This window comes from Ambystoma mexicanum, chromosome 2q (assembly GCF_040938575.1).
Source record: "Ambystoma mexicanum isolate Mex_15411 chromosome 2q, UKY_AmexF1_1, whole genome shotgun sequence".
Classification (NCBI taxonomy): Eukaryota; Metazoa; Chordata; class Amphibia; order Caudata; family Ambystomatidae; genus Ambystoma; species Ambystoma mexicanum.
In genome coordinates, this window is record NC_090924.1 from 1,096,494,473 (window position 1) to 1,096,511,336 (window position 16,864).

The following is a 16,864-nucleotide window of genomic DNA, read 5'->3' on the forward strand; positions in this document are numbered from 1 at the left end:
TGCGGAGTGATAAACTTCCCGTCGGGGTAAAAGTCGGTCAGGGCCCGGTAGCCCAGGTCGTGCCAGTGTTTCATTAAGAGTTTATCATGTGTAGGGCTGAGGCCTGGGAACTGCCGGATGGGCAGCCATTTAGAATGGGTGGTGGTCAGGTTGTGTCTGCAGGATATATTTCCAGGCCCTGATAGTGGCCGCTACAGGGTCTGCCAGGGCATCGGCGTGAAATGTGTGATGGAGGGAGAGGGTGTTGACACTCTCGCTTGCTAGTTTCTCGAGCTTCACATGCGGGGGGGCGGAGAACGTGCACCAGTATGTGGCGTGTTGGGCCTGCGCGGCTGTCCAGTATTTGGCGAAGTCGGGGGCGGTGAAACCCCTGTTTCCATAGGGAAGAGTCATGTGCTGCCATTTCTTACAAACCGCGCCCGAGTGCCATAGAAATTGGGCACATGCAGCGTGCAGGTTCCTGAAATATCGCTTTCAGGGCCACATCGGCACATTAGTGAAGACGTAGGGAAATTTAGGGACCATAATCATTTTGATTAGAGATAGTCTACCCGACAGGGAGAGTGGAAGACTGCGCCATTTCAACATTTGAGCATCAGCCAACTGCGCCACAGCCGCGTAGTTGTCAGCCAACAGTGAATCTTGAGTGAGGGACACCTGCACTCCAAGGTATCTGATGCCCCTCAGTGATAATCGGAGGGGGAATTCGCAGGGCGGTTGTGTAGTGGACGGGGTGAGCGGGAAGATTTCAGATTTGGAGTAGTTTATGGTGAAGCCCGAGAAAGTCCCAATTTTGGTTATGTCTCTCAATATCAGGTCCAGGTGGGCAGCCGGGTCTCTAATATATAGAAGCACGTCGTCGGCATATAGAGAAATGATCTTGGGTGTGTCACGAAGACGTATACCTTAACGCGTGCGTTTGTCCCTAACGTTGTCAGCCATAGGTTCTATAGCGAGCGCAAAAAGTATCAGAGAACGGGCAGCCCTGGCGGGTACCCCTGTGGAGAGCGAAAGGGGCCTAGGCCCTGGAGTTCACTAGGACTCTGGCTGCGGGGCTTGTGTAGAGAAGTTTGATGTACGACCTAATGCGTGGACCAATTCCCATTTTGTGGAGCACTGCCCACATTTATTGCCATGACACCATATCAAACGCCTTCTGGGCATCGAGGGTGACCGCCACGGCCTGTGCTTCGGGGTCAATTCTAGCCAAAACATTGAACAGACGACGGATTTTGAGGGCGGTGGATCTGCCGGGCACAAAGCCATTCTGGTCGGGGTGGACTAAGTGGGGCATAATGGGGAGAAACCTATTGGCAATAATCTTGGCAAATATTTTCGTGTCAGTTTTAATCAGGGAAAGGGGTCTATAGGACCCACATTCGTCCAACGGTTTACCCGGCTTGGGTAGTACAGTTATAAGCACCTCACGCATGGATTGGGGTAGGATGTTTAACTCTAAGGATTTGTTCCACACCTCCAGGAGTCTGGGTGCCAGAATGGCTACATGTTCGCGGTAAAACTCAGAGGTTAGGCCGTCCGGGCCAGGTGCTTTGCCCCTAGGGCAGTTTGTGATGACCGTGGTTATCTCATCGAGGGTGATAGGGGCTTCAAGTAGGTCACTGGTCGCGCAGGAGAGGAGGGTCATGGGGATTTGATCTAGCAGGGTGTCAGTGTCTTGCAGGCTGTGTTCTTGCTGGGGGCCATACAGGGTTGTGTAGAACGCGGTGAATGTCCCAAGGATGTCATGGTCGGACCAGAACAGGGTGCCTCCTGTGTCTTTGATGCAATCAATGTGGTTCCTGCCCCCCTCAGTGCGGACCAGTCTGGACAGTGTCCTACCCGGCCTATCCCCCTCACCAACTTCCTGGCCGCTACGGGACGGGCGAAGTACCGAACTTCTCTTAGAGCATGAGACTCAAATGTTTCTAATTCCGCTCTGATCTGTACCAGTATGGTCGGGGAAGGGGTTTTGGCATATGCCCTCTCAAGCTCTTAATTTCACTTCCGACTGCTGCAAGCTATTTTTTATGGCTTTGAGGACCCCAGCCTCCCTAGAGATTCACATCCCTCTGATGAAGACTTTGAATGCCTCCCAGCGTACTCCATCGGGGGTGTCATGTCTGTTATTGCATTCAAAGAAGGTGTTGATGTCAGATAGGATATCGGCTTTGAAGACTATGTCTAGGAGGGTCTCCGACTTAAATCTCCAAGAGGAGCGAGGGGGCTGGTCGTGTCCCAGTGTTATCCGAAGTGTTACCGGTGAATGGTCCAATAATGTGCATGGTAATATTTTGGTCTCTGTGACCCTGCCCATCATGCAGCTCGATATGAGTAAAAGGTTGATCCTGGAGAGGCTATCGTGTACCGATGAGTAAAATGTGTAGTCTCTAACCTGTGGGTTGAGAGCTCTCCATACATCTCTGAGATCAAGTGTGTCTATGTGGGCGTGTAACCTCTGGGTGGCGCGTGATGGGGCTCTGCGGGCCGTCCCGGACCTATCCAGGTCTTTATCTAAGATCAGATTCATGTCCCCGCCCCATATGATGGGAATACCAATATATTTCAGAAGCGTGGTGGTGACGGCATCAAAAAACTCAGGGGCGTCAAAGTTGGGGGCATATGTGTTCACTAGAAGGCATTCCATATTAGCGAGTGAGCAATGGAGGATCAAGTATCTATACCCTCAGGGTCAATATGGCTGGAACACAGGGAAAACTGGACTGATTTATGGATTAGAGTTAGGACCCCCCTGGATTGGGTGGAGTACTTCGTATAATATCTATTGTTGCCCCATGTGGGGGTGAGACATGTCGCTAGGCGCCCAAGGGCATGGGTTTCTTGGAGAAAGAGGATTTTGGCACAGTGTCGCTGGGCATAGGCAGTTATGCTGCGGGCCTTAGTGAAATTGCTCAGACCACGGATATTCCATGTTACAATGTTCAGAGCCATAGTGTCACATTATGGAACATCCCAGTGGTAGTATTCGTTAGCATTCCACCTTTTGCATTTGCCGTGTGCACAGTAGTATTGAGTCGAAGTCATGTATCTCTCGGCCATGTTTTTAACTGTTAACTCAACCCCAACTTCGCCAACCCCCACCCTCACTGCCCAACCCCAACATGCAGTGCAGACCTCCCGCCCCAAAACCCACATGACGCCCTTTGGGCCTGCTCCAATCGGAAACCAAAGGTCAGAGGCCCAGATCCAACGTGGATAGGACCACATCCCAGCCCAACAGGGGCCAGTCATTAAAAAGAACAAAATAAAATTAAAAGCAAACATTGCAACTGCAACGGGGGGCGCTGGTGCTGTGCGGTCGGCATCTGGAGCTTGGTGTGGGGCAGCAAATGCTGTCCCAAATATGTTGCTGCGGTAAACGGGTATCACAGACAGCCTCTGAGACCAGAGAGTGCCTTCTGGTAGGTTGACATCGCAGGAGAGAGTAGGACACAGGGATAGATCCGAGAACCAAGTGGGGGAGGAGGCAAAGTAAGCAGTTTAGGAGCTAGCCTGTGGCCCGCATACATATGATAAGAGGCTGCAGTTGCTGAGTGGACACGGTGAGGTTGCCATCAACACATCATAAGGCATGGATCTGTGGACACCTTATAACATCGTGGGCTGTGCAGTCTATGGCGCATGGTCGCCTCGCGGTCCAGGAAGAGGTATATGTAACTCAATGAACTTCACCGCTTCGTCAGGGACAGTGAAGAAGAAGATCTTGCCATCATGAGTGATCTTTAGCCGTGCCGGGAACAGGATGGCGTAGGGGACGTTGCGCTCCCTGAGCAGCTTCTTGACGCCTAGGAATTGGCGCCTCTCCTGCTGCACCGCCAGCGAGAAGTCCGGAAAGATTCTAATGGTGTTGGCCTCAAATCGCAGGTCTCCCTTTTCCCGCGACAGGCGGAGGATGAGATCTCTGTCACGGTAGTTGAGTATCTTGGCGATAATGGGTCTGGGGATGTTGCCGGGTCTGGGGCGCGGTGATAGGGCCCGATGAGCCTGCTCGACTGTGAAATATGGTGAGAGTGCAGGGTCATCCAGCAGGTCTTTGAGGAGTTTCTCCACTGCATCTTCCATCCGCCCCTTGATGGCATTCTCGGGGACCCCGATGATGCGCAGGTAGTTCCTACGAGAGCGTGATTCCAAATCATCACATTTCGCCTTGACACTTCATGTCACGCGTTAGGGAGGCCACAGTGTCTTGGAGCGCGTTAATACCATCTTCGTTTACCAAGATTCTATTTTCAGCCTCAGTGATCCTCGATCCCGCCTGATCTACTCGAGTCTTTAGCGAGGCGACATTAGCATTGATGTCGTCTAGTTTTTCATGGAAGGAGGTGAAGTTTTTAGCCATAGATTCCATTAGTAGGGTGAGGTCAGGTGCTCCGACCACTTGGTGCAGGGTCAAGTCTGGCTCGTCCTGGGGCGATGATGTGCTGGCTGGCTCATCTCGGGGGACCGCTTTAGTGTACGTGTCCATTGTGCCTCCTCTTTGGGCCCCCGGCTTGTGTCTGCTAGGCATTGTCCCTGTAGTGGACCCGGTTGCAGAGAAGGCCCACTTATGAGTAGGATGAAGAACTGGGGAAGGCAGGGGCCGACAGGCGCAACCGTAGTGTCTTTTTTGCCGGCAGGCGCCACGAGGCGGTTTGGGGGCCACCGCAGGTAGCAGAGAGTTACCGGCAGAGTAGCAAAGCTGTGATGGCGGGCGTTCGCGGCCTCCACATGTGTTCAGGTTGTTCGGTGGGGCCAGCGGGATCTGTCTCAAGAGGGCGCAAGCGGGGGTGGCGACAATGTCAGCGGGAAAGTGGGCAGACAGTATGGTAAGGAACGCTTCCTTATGGCAGTTCTGGCGCAGAGCAGGGGCCCGCAAAGTCGCACACAGCGGGCAGAGGCCTCGCCACCCACGCGCTCCAGCCCCCGCTCACCTGGTCTGCCGCGGCAGCGGGGCAAATAAATCCTCTGTGTTGTCATCGCCGGGGGAGGCCGCGATGATCGCTGATGCAACAGGTAGCATTCAGTGTGGCGGCGTCCGCAGCGGGACTCCCAGGCAGCTGCAACAACCCCACAGAGCGGCGGGAAACAGGAGCGGGGGGGGGAGGGAGATCCGGGAGTCAGGCAGGCCAGGCGGGAGGGCCGGATGTTAGGCAACCGCCGGGTGGAATGCTAGGCCCAAATCCAACAGAGGTGCCAGCCGGGTCCCGGGTGGACCGATCGAGTCCAAAATCGCACAAAATGTCCAGTGCAGTGGCGGCAACAGCACGGACAGCCGATAATCCTTCACAGTGTGGGGGACCGCAGATGTGAGCAGATGAACGCAGAGGCCGCACGGAGCTGAAAAGCTAGGCAGCCATCTTGGGCTGCTCCACAGCTCCACCCAGCCCCACGTAGTAGATTCTTAACAGTACATTGCTACTTGTATGTCTGCTATGATTTTCAACCAATTCATACACATTGTAAGCTGGATGTCCCTTGACATTATGGTGGAGGTGAGGACTCAATCCATACATATAACATTGAGCAGTTGTTTAACTCATATGTCCGCTTTATTAATTAAGCAGCTCTTGTCTGTTTAGTAGACATGCATCATTAGTATTTTTCAAATCATACTTTTCAAAAGTAAAAATGTACAGAGTTGTCTTGGTACAATTGGGGGTGTTAAACAAGAAAAGCATTGCTCCAATCACAAATGTGTTATTATCAAGTGAGACAAATATTACATCATATTTGGTAATCACATGTGTGTTAAAAACAAAGTTTAGGTTCTGAAAGGGAAACAAAGGAAACAGGTGGTAGCTGAGGCTCCAATGTTTCCTCAGTGGATTAGAACAAAAGAGCAAATATGTGCTTCTAGTCTTATGTGATCTAGAGGTAAATAAAGGTCTGCTTATTTAGTCAGACATGTTGTCTGGTTCCTAACTAGGAGGATCAGATTTTAGGTCAGCTATTTGCTGAATCAGAGGACCAAACTGTAGGTCTCTGATAGACCATTCCTCTTGCCCTTCCAAATGAGGAGTAGTAGCGAAAAGATCTACCTATCCAAGGATGTCCGCTAGGACGAAAAGGCTGAGGTTGCCTAACAGCGGAGCCTAAAGACTTGAGGGCTGCCTTCGAAGTCTGCAACTTCTCAAGGCTCTCGTCAGCCTTGCTGCCAAAAAGATGAGACCCGTCAAATGGCATGTTGAGAAGTCTAGCCTGCACATCCGATGCAAAACCCGACTTTCGCAACCATGCAAACCTGCGTATCACGGTGCTCGTAGCCATGGATCTGCTAATGCTATCTGCAGAATCAAACCCAGACTCGAGGGACTCGCACATGGCGCCCTTGCCGTCCTTAACAATCGCCAGGAAGCCGTCCCTCTCATACTCTTCGGGAATACGCTCTGTCTGCCATAGAGATGCACTCCCACAGAGAGTATGAACATTTTGCAAGCACACAAGTGGCGTTGGCCGATTTCATCCCCATACTCCCCGCCGAAAATACATTCTGCGCCCAACCATCCACATGCTTATCGTCCCTATCAGGAGGGATGGTAGGGTAAGCGGCCTGTTTCAAGGTAGCTGTAGCTGCCTGGACCCCCAGACTCTCAGGGTTAGTGTTTGGACAGGTAGCCAGGTTCGCTACTGGAGGGGCAGTATTTTCTACTAAGAAACTTGTCCACCGCCAGATTAGTTTCCAGGGTCTCCCAATTCCTGGCCACCCTTTTTTGAAGAGCCTCATGGAAAGGTAATGTCATGATGCCTACCCCTGGGGACCCAGACCAAGTCCAGCAATCCCGGCAGCAGGCATCAAGTTACCCCAAGCAAGCCCAACAACCCCCGGTAGGGGCTATTTGGGTGCAGTCCTGGCGCCTATGGAGCCTGGCTCATATGGAGAGTCAGTCCTGGCGCCATAGGCGCCAGGCTCATAGATTATAACTTACCTGATGCAGACCATGCTGCAAACTTACCTGATCCAGATCATGCTGCAAGAGCTCCAAGCCAAACAAGGCTTGGAAGGGACTATTTTACCTAGGGACTATTTTTTTACTCGGGTGGGGCTGGGGAGGAATACTTACCTGGGACTACTTTGGAGGCTATTTAAACCACGCCCAAAGAGCAGCACACGCTTCGCGTTATTCTGCATCCAGCAGCGTAACGGTCACTGTGCCTGCAAGTCTGCATCCAGTCTTCTGCCACGGCCGCCTCGAGTTTGGAGCTCCTAGAAAAAGGGAGAAAGAAGGAGAAAAGGTTAGAACAAGAGCAATACCTTTGATCCTTACCTGAATTCCCGATCCATCGCGCCTTCGAGCTGGAAGAAAAGTTATTTTATGCGCGTCGCCTCGCCTGCTGCAGCGCCGCGCTGAACTCACTGGCCTTCGCAGCATCTTCACATTTCACCGCATCCTCCTGCATGTTCCCGCCGCACTCCGGCACCTAAGGAGAAAACAAGAACAGCAAGGTGAGCCAAGGACATACACAGAGGAATACCCCCCCATAGACTTACCTGATTTTACCACTGGGGGTACTATTCTTCTTCACGGGTCGGCGCAGCTTCCACTGCATCCTAGCTGTACCCTGGCCCCTAAGGGGAAACAAAAGGACAGCAAGGTGAAACAAGGGACTAACAAGGGGAACCCTCCTCACCACAAAACACTTACCTGATTTTACCGCCAGATCATTATTCCCCGAGACTTCATACTTTCAGCACCTGAATAAGGAAGAAAGCAACAGGCTACATATGGACATTATTTTATCGAACTGTGTTGGATAATACAAATCCTTACCAGAACATTACCGGTTGCCACGAGGAACTCTTCAGCAGGGTCAAGCTGCAACCTGCAAGGAATCGGACAAGAGTGAAAGTCAGGCATTTGAACTCTTACGAACTACATACTTACAGCGTCTTGCCGGGAATATCGAGTCAATATTGTCCTGGATCTCACCAATTCCTTCGAGCCAGTGAAGCAACTGGTTATCTACGCGCCCCTGCGCTCAATGCAGGATGAAGAACTCATCTTTTCAAATCATCAGGTGAGACTATAAGAGGGGACATCCAAGGTGATCAGTGGGGAGAACAGCGGGGTGGGGGGATTTACGCTCAACTCCACGGGTGGTTAATTCCCTTTCTCCATTTGCAGAAGACTATTCCTACGGGCCAAGCAAATGAAGCTAGGTGGACCAGTCCAGTCCGTCATCTCGGCCTTATGTGTCACATTGGTGGAGACCGCAGCAGTCCAGTCCACATCGACGCCTCTGTGGGAGCCAGGTGAGCGTAACAGGTAACACAGGATCCGTAGGTGGACCCCTGTCCAAAATGTCCCTAAGATCATCCTGATCATAATGCACTGGAGGTCTTGACCAGCCCAGATATTCAACCACCTTAAACATGAGTTGTCTATACGAGGAGTCGGCATGCTCCCCTGGGTTCTGGTTTGCTGGACTCCAGCTCAGGAGAGGTAGCAATACAACTAGCAAATTGTCACAAAGATCTTGCATCCTATTCTCCTCTAAAATGAGGCATTCAGGCACATTAGGAGCCCCATACTGGAGCCCAAAAGGGGTATGCTCCTCATACGAACGCTGCACCTCATAAGAAAATGGAAGTGAGGTCACAGATTTTCTCTGGTATGGAACCCAGAGACTTTGAAATCGTTGAATGCGTCCACTTCGATTTAGCCACAGCCTTCTTTGGAGGGTCAACCAGCACTGGGGGCCGAGCTGGCAAAATTGGCCCACCGGCACTGACGGTTTCGGCATCGACATTGACGATGGTGTCAAAGGCTCCGAAGGCCAGATAGGCATCAAAGACCCGATGGGCACAAACGACAGCATTGATGGCTTGGAAGGGGTTAGTGACATTGACCTTTCGCCACATCTCGAGTGATCCTTGGAGACCTTGTCCGATCAAGGCCTCGAGGGCTCCTGAGGAGGATCACACTGTATACACAGGCTCGAGGGCACGTGACTGTCTGGCCGAGACCGCTCCTTGCCGACTTCAACAGAAGGCACGGACAGAGCCCTGCCCCGTTTCTCAAAAACCTTAAGCATCTCCACATGGAAAGCTTCCCACTCTGCCGGTGTTGACATTTTAGAAGGGCATTTAACCCTCTCGGGGGTGCCGCCTGATGAAGACGACAAGGAAGGCGACCGGTGGTGCATTCTCCTTGAGCGTTTCGATGAGGACGAAGAGTGGCGGGAACCACTAAGAGACCTTGAACGCTTGGCCTTCTTCCGCTCAGGAGAGTCGTCTCTCAACTCGTCGGTCGAAGGCCCAGCAGGTCAGGATTTACGGGGCTTGGACACATTGCCTACCTAAAGCTTCCCACTTCGTTGCCGCAAGGCCTTCCCTGTCATGGATTGACATTTGGGGCATGAATCCGTCTTGTGGCCCTTACCCAGACACCACAGACAGACCCGATGCGGATCCGTAATGGACATCTTGGAACTGCATTCTTTACATTTCTTGAACCCGGAACGAGGGGTCGTCGGGGTAGAAGACAAAGACATTGTTGAAAGAAGAACAGAAAATACTTTTACAAGTACGAGGCGCGCCGAGTTTCACAAAGCAAACACGTTTGCGGAAAAACAGAAATCAGGCCAAAAGGAGCTGTGCGTGCTACTTAGAACATCCGATGACGTCACCCTCGACGGAAAAACGTTTCAGAAGCAGCCGAAGTTGCACATTAGATGTCAAAGATGAGGAATACGTCGGAGGACACAATCCATTCGAAATGGCTATTTCCTCTGGATCTACAGTTCCGGGAGCGGGATTGCTGCATATTATGCATCACCCCACCCCACCGAGTGATAAAATACTACTATCCAGGGCTTGCAGGAAAGAGTTAGATGAGTATTTCCATGGCCATGGTCATCTGACCCCACAAGTGGTAGTGTGGCTGTTTAAAAAGCCAAGTTGCAGAGTGGAAGGGTGTTATGAGAGAACAGATTGTGTAAGGAGACTGGCCAAAAACAGAGAACAGGAACAACAATAGTGAATAAGCAGAATTTGCAGGAAAACTAAGTCCACAAGTGGCTGACGCCAATAGGACCCACAGAGCGAAGGCTGCAAAAGAGCCCTCAGGATGATTTATACCAAGGTTTTGTCTTCCAGTGAGGAGGAGAGAGTAGGCCCAGAGTCGAGAAGGAAAAGTGGACCAGCAGCTGATTCCCCGTGTCAACAAGCTCAAGACGTCGAAAGTGCAGGAAGCGATGAACCACTTACGTAGTAGTATTTAGTTTATTTCGGATTTGTAAAAACAGTCCATTAAATCATGCCAGTGCAAATAGATTCATAAAACAACAAGTAAAGTGTATTAGATTCAAAATATACAACCATTTTGGTAGAGAGACATTCATAAAACCCAGAGTCGAACATAACGGATTAAGAACATACGATACAAATCATAAAAACACACTGAATAGTTGGGGTTATAGGGAAGATAATACAATTCTTCTTTTCCATGCGCATTGAAGGTAGCATGCAAGTTTGAAGGTGCTAGTAACATAAAATGGATTCAATAGCAGAATTAAAAGCAGGTTTCCAGGGATTTAAACCAAAGCCTCTAAAGTCGGGAGATATTTTCTCCACAAATCATTATACAGGGGACAGAAACTGATCAAATGTGCTAGGGTTTCTACATTACCAAAAGAAACAGTAAATGTCATTTTCATTTTTTGTGCCGTACCAATTGCTGGAGACTGCCTTTACCTCCACAGTGTTTAGTCTGGCTCGAAACAAGAGTGAACTATGATAATAATTAGTTATTAAGTCCAAATACATGGGCATCCCATTGGATGGTGACAGATGATGGAACTGACTTACAGAGGACTTTGAAAGGTTAATAGCCTCCATTCTGCTGTTCCAAAGGATAACAAGTCTACTTTTGAGTTTAGGGGTCAATGGTAAGGCTGGAAGGATTTACAAAACGATGTTCCATCCCACAGTACCAAGAGTTTTCTTATTATAGAGTAGCCATTGTGAGAAACCAAAGGGTGTCTCACTTGCTAATCCCCGGGGATCGCTCTCTCTTAGGTGGCCAGGGCATGGCTCATCGACTATGGATCTGGTGGCACAATGTGGGAGGGGGGTGGACGGGGGAATGACCTGGGTGAGGGATCTCCAAGGAGTGGGGCAGCCGATTGTGAGACACTCTATCCCCACCTTTCCCATGCCCATACCCCATCTGATTTTATAGGATTCCCCCACGTTCTAACCCCCTCCTTTTTATACATTAACACTGGACGAGGACGAGGACAGAGTAAAGAGGCTAACACTTACATATCTCATTGGATATGTCCCGTTAATCAGGTCAGGCAAAGTCAGGCATTTGACCTTAATCACATACATCTGATACCCATTAGCTCCCCCCACACTGAAAAACGGCGGAACATAGAGACACTCTCAGCAAGGTGGAACACGAGAAGGAGAAGATCTTTCGGGGCGAAGGCAAACCCACTGAAGCAGGACGAATGATAGAGGGACTAGAGCGCAGGATAGGGAAATCCTGAAGATCCCTGCGGGAGGTTGTTGCCTCTGGGAAACCGTGAAGCCTACATGGAGAAAGCCAAATCCCAGACAAGAAGAAACCTACATTGTGTTTAAAGGATGCCAGCAACCCTCCTGGGTGAACGACAGAGTTGCGGAGGCGAGGCCAAGCCTGTGGTATCAACCTTGGCTCGTGAATCAATGCTGCAAAGACAAGAAAGGAATGCACACAGCCAGTGAGTTAGCAAAAGACATGAAAGGCCGGTTTGTGTCAAAGAAAGATTGAAGCTGCAACAGTATCTCACAATTGAAGGTTGTGCACGTGCGGAAGAGACGCGAAAGAAAGCAAACCAGTAGTGAACTTTAAGTTACTGATAAGTGTGAAGCCAGTGATACAGAGTAGCGGAGTGGTCTGGCGAAAGGAAGTAGCCCACTCAAAAGTCTCTGCAAACTGTTGGATGTCTTGTTATAAAGCAACAATGTGAACAAACTCTGAAATGTGCAATTGTCAAGATTAACCTCAGCGAAATGGGAAGTTAAAAGGGGATTGCTTTAAATGAAAGATTTCTTTGAACTTTTCTGATTGTGGTATGGAACTACCAAGACCAAGAAACACTGGGGCAAATAACATAAGGAAGAGCTGACGTTAAAGTCAAAGTAGTCCTGCAGAGGTCTATGATAAAAGCTGTGCATATTCGAAAGGTTTCGACATCAGTGAAAGGTCAGAGCCTAGCTGAGGGAGACCTGGAATATGAGATAAAGTTAGGAGAAGGGAACCCCTAACGAATGTGAATGAAGCTTGGGGAAAGGAACCCCTGCAAGAGCTGTGATTGCGAGGTCCGAGCCCTACTGAGGGAGACCTACGTGAACATTTGTTGAACTGTGAAAGAACTGTTGGTGAATTGGAAACAAGTGACTTTAACGTGGAAGGCCAAGCAGGCCTTGGCCCACACTCTGAACTGCCTTTGTTTTGATAACCTGAGCCAGAGCGGGTCATCTTGTTAATGGGGGCCGCCTTACTCCGTACTGTCCAACGTGGGGAGGAGAGCTGACTCAGCCACCTTGATCCTTTATGTTATAACACTGACTTTCCTTTGCATACACATTCCCCTTAACACATTTTTGGTATAAGAGATAGGGCAGGCATTGTGTTTTGTTAGTATAGGCCATTTTGATTTGACGAAGACTGACTAGGACTGTTTCTCCTTTATTTTATGATGGTTGAGACTGCTCATCATAGCTATAGGGCAAAGTAGGAGTTTTTCCAAACCCCAAGAATGGTTTAAGTTACTAAGCTGTAACTATTGTTCTCCAGCACAGGTCTGGCATGGGAGATAGCCGCCAGATGCACCTTGATGGAGGCGGGCACCAGACCAGCCTTTGCCAAGGATAGCAAGTATGAAAGGATCTGTGGAGCTGTGCCCCTCAGAGGGGTCATCTTTTGCGACCTGCACACATAGCAAAACGCTTCCACTTATGGCCGTACCACTTTAAGGGTGACGACGCCCTTGCCTTGGCCAGCAGTCCACTGGTAACTCACAAGCTCCAAACTCTAGGGCTGCAGGAGACAAGCCTTCAGGTTTGACGATGCTGGGTTGTGATGAAGGATTGCGCCTCCCTCTCTCGTGAGAAGATCAGGAACCACCAGCAACTTGACTGGAAGTGCTGCTGACGGGTTGAGAAGGTCTGGGTACCAAATGAGGCTCCTTGGAGAGGTGGGGATCGAGTGCCCCCCTTGCTTCCTGATGTAGAGCATGGTGGTGGTGGTGGTGTTGCCATGAAGATCCTCATCACCCTGCCTTTCAGAGATGGTAGAACGACTTGAGTGCCCAGAACACCACCTGTAGCTCAGGATATGGAGGTCCTTCTCCGGCAGCCACAGGCCTCTGGCGCGCAGACGTCTGAGGTGCGCTCCCAAACCTTCCAGGGAGGCATCTGTGGTGACCGTATGAGGTTTTTTGAAATCCTGTGCTTTGGGCAAGGTGGGAGCGGACCCCCCCCACCACTCTATCGCTCGTTGGAACTACTCATCAAGAGGGTTCTTGTCTGTGAAACTTTTGGACACCTGTATCCAATGGGCATCCATGAATTCTTGTTAGGTTGCATCTGCAATGGCGGACAAGGTAGATCCAGGACGACGACATGCCCAGTAACTGCTCGACGGCCCGCACCATGGCCGTCTTTGCCAACGATAGCAATTGCACCTTTCCTTGAACGGCTGCTTGCCTCTCTTCCGAGGGAGACGCCAGGCAAGACACTGTGTTGAGCCTGGCCCTGAGGAACAGCACGTTCTGGAATGGCGTTAAGCAGGACTTTGGATAGTTGATGGAGAATCCCAGGTCCGCCAATTACCGGGCAGTCACCTTTGTGGGCTCGTCGGCCAGTTTCCGGGACACGATTCAGCCAGTCGTCCAGGTACGGGTACATGTATGCACCGTACACATAGATGGGCCGCCACTAGTGCTAGGCACTTCGTGAATACTCTTGGGGCCGACTTGAAGCCGAATGGTAGGGCCTTGAACTGGTAGTGCTGGCCCTGCACCACAAAACAAGAGACATTTCCGATGTTTCTTGTGACTGGGGACGTGGCACGATGCATCCTCCAGGTCCAACGATGTCAAGAAGTCTCCTTTTTCCAGTTGGTCGAGCACGTGCTGAAACGGGACCATCCTGAATTTCGGTGACTAATTTTTTTCAGACGTTGCAGGTCCAGGATGGGTCTCCAGCCCCCTGCTTTCTTTCTGACTAGAAAGTATCTGGAATAAACTACGGGAACTAGCTCTATCGCCCCTTTTTATAGCATGGCTCATACCTCTTCCAGAAGCTGAGGGATGTGCTGCTCTTGCCATGAAACCGGCGGAATACGAGGACCCCTGCTTTGGAACTCGAAGGTGTGCCTCTGGGGGAGAGCATCCAGCACCCATCTGTGGGTGGTGATCTTTCACCACTCGCTGATGAACCTCATCAACTTGGCTTCCCACTGTGGTGCATGAGTGGGTACCCAACATTTTGGCCGGTTCAGGCTCGCTTGGGTGCTGGCGTCCTGCATGCGACAGCAACGCTGTCCTCCGCTACCATAGGTCTGGGAGTGGTCTCTGTAGGCTTCTTGCATTGATAGTCAGGAAGACTGTCTGTACGACAAGGAGAACCCTTTCGAAGACCTGCTTGACTTTCCCCTGGAGGAGCGAAAAGACGAGCAGTGCCGGAGAGTACTGAGGGAGTGTGCTGTCTCCGTATCCGCTTTGATGGCCTGGAGGGACACATTGACAGTCTTCCAAAACAGATTTTCCCCATCGCAGGGCATGTCCAGCACCTTCACTTGGACCTCCTGATGGAAGTTAGTGGCCTTCATCCATCCCTGCTGACAAAGGCAGACATATTCCTCATTTGCAGGAACCCTGTGTCAGTGACCTCCACTGCCACCAAGATGGCATGGTCCGATGCCACTTCTCCTTCCTGAAAGAGGGCGAGGGCCTCCATCTTCTTATCGTTGGGGAGGGACTCCAGGATAGGTCCTAGTTTGTACCACAAATCCCAGTCGTACCTGCCTAGTATCGCCAGAGCGTTGGCTGCCCTGATTGTGGATGCTGCAGTGTAAATCACCTTCTCCATGCCGTCCATCCTTTTCCCATCACTGTCCGGAAGGATCGAAGATGACGAGCCGGGTTAGCCGACGGTTTCCTCGCGGCCACCGACACTACGGAGTCCGGCGATGGTTGTGATCTCAGGCATTTGTATACTGAGCCCGGCACCCTATGCTTCTTTTCGAGCCTATCCCGCTTGGCTGGAGCTGTGCAAGGGTTCTTCATGAGGGCTACGCCATCTTACCAAATATCATCCAGAAAAGGCAGCGCCATGATAGTCTTCCTCTTAGCCTCTCGCCTTTGATACAAGAAGCCCTCCTTCTTGGTTTCCTTGGGCAGCAGCTGGAATAGCTCAGAGGCTCTGGCGATCATGGAGTGGAACAAACCCACCCTACGCGGGGCATCCAAATGTGGCGACTCACTGTCCGCTGTGACAATGTCTTCGTCGTCATCCGTCGTCGTGGCCATCCCCGTTCCAGTGTCTGGGTCTGCTGGGGGATTGGGGTGCAGACGCGATGGAGGAGGTTGATATGGGCGTGTCAGATGACACTTTCTCTTCTTCGGCGGAGGCTGACCAGGTTCCCGGGGGACCACAGGTACCGGTGACAGAGGCATTCTCATCTGGATCTCGGACACCCAGGTGTGGAGAGTCAACAGAATATCCAAGGAAATGTCCATCGGCTGCGAAGGCAACACAGGTAACTAGACCCTGCGTCGTCATCGTTGTCTACCTCGTCCATAACTGAAACGAGACCCTGACATAACATTTAATTTTTAACGGGTACTAGTCAGACCCAGACTTTCCCAATGTTACCAAGGAACATGGGACACAAAAACAATTAGGTCTATTACATCCAAATCTAATTATTCACTCTTTAAACTTTTTTATCTCAATTAACTTTACTGTTCATTTCTCAATGCTTCAGAGTATTCACACTCGATATTTCATGGTTGAAAATTATGATGAAACTTTAGACCCTATTTTTTAATTGTTTTCTACAAAGATGTGTTTCTCTTTAATTTACCTATTTTTCACACTGTCCTTATAAAAGAAAGGTACTATGAGGCGTCACAATTATGGGTCCTAAGAGAGTGAATTCTAGGAACTTCACAGAAAATATGGGTCTCTCAGGACAAAGCAGTAGCCACCATCCATCTCCGCCACTTACTCTGGGGAGGGAAACAATACAGACACGCAAATCTTCAAATCAGCGTGGTCATGAAAACACTGCTTGAGGTATGGGACAAAGCCGTAAAAGAGGAGATATTTACAAAATACATCCATCCTCCTTTATGTCACTCTTCAACAACCCAGAATTCACCCCAGGCATGGAAAAGGGTGCATATGATAAATGGGAAGGGGCGGGATGCGACAAGATATGGGACATGTACCAGTTCCAAGAGGTTAGATCCTTTGGGGACTGTGTGACCCAGTTAGGTTTGAACACCAGTGATAGATACAAATACAAACAGCTCCACCACTGGCTGCAGTCCCCTAGGATAAAACAGGCAGCATTGAGAACACTAACACCATTTGAGACCTACCTCACAATACACACGGGCTCAAAACAAATTGTCTCAGCCACATACGGGTTCTTGAACTCTCAATCAGAACCGATCACTTGGCAATACATGAAAAGGTGGGAAATAACCCTCAGGGGCACATTTATAAGGGAACATTGGGAACACTTATGGGGGGTGATACCCAAACTCACCGGGGAAATCCAGACGAGGGAAATGTGGATAAAGATCATAATACAATGGCACTATACCCCGGAAAGGCTTCATAAAATGTGCAGTACAACCCCAAACA

General features: G+C 50.3%; 1 protein-coding gene across 3 annotated transcripts in view; it reads right to left on the reverse strand.

The window, feature by feature from the left end:
- CDK6 (cyclin dependent kinase 6) overlaps window positions 1-16,864 on the reverse strand; it is an 896,150-nt gene that overhangs the window by 38,674 nt on the left and 840,612 nt on the right. The window lies entirely within an intron of this gene.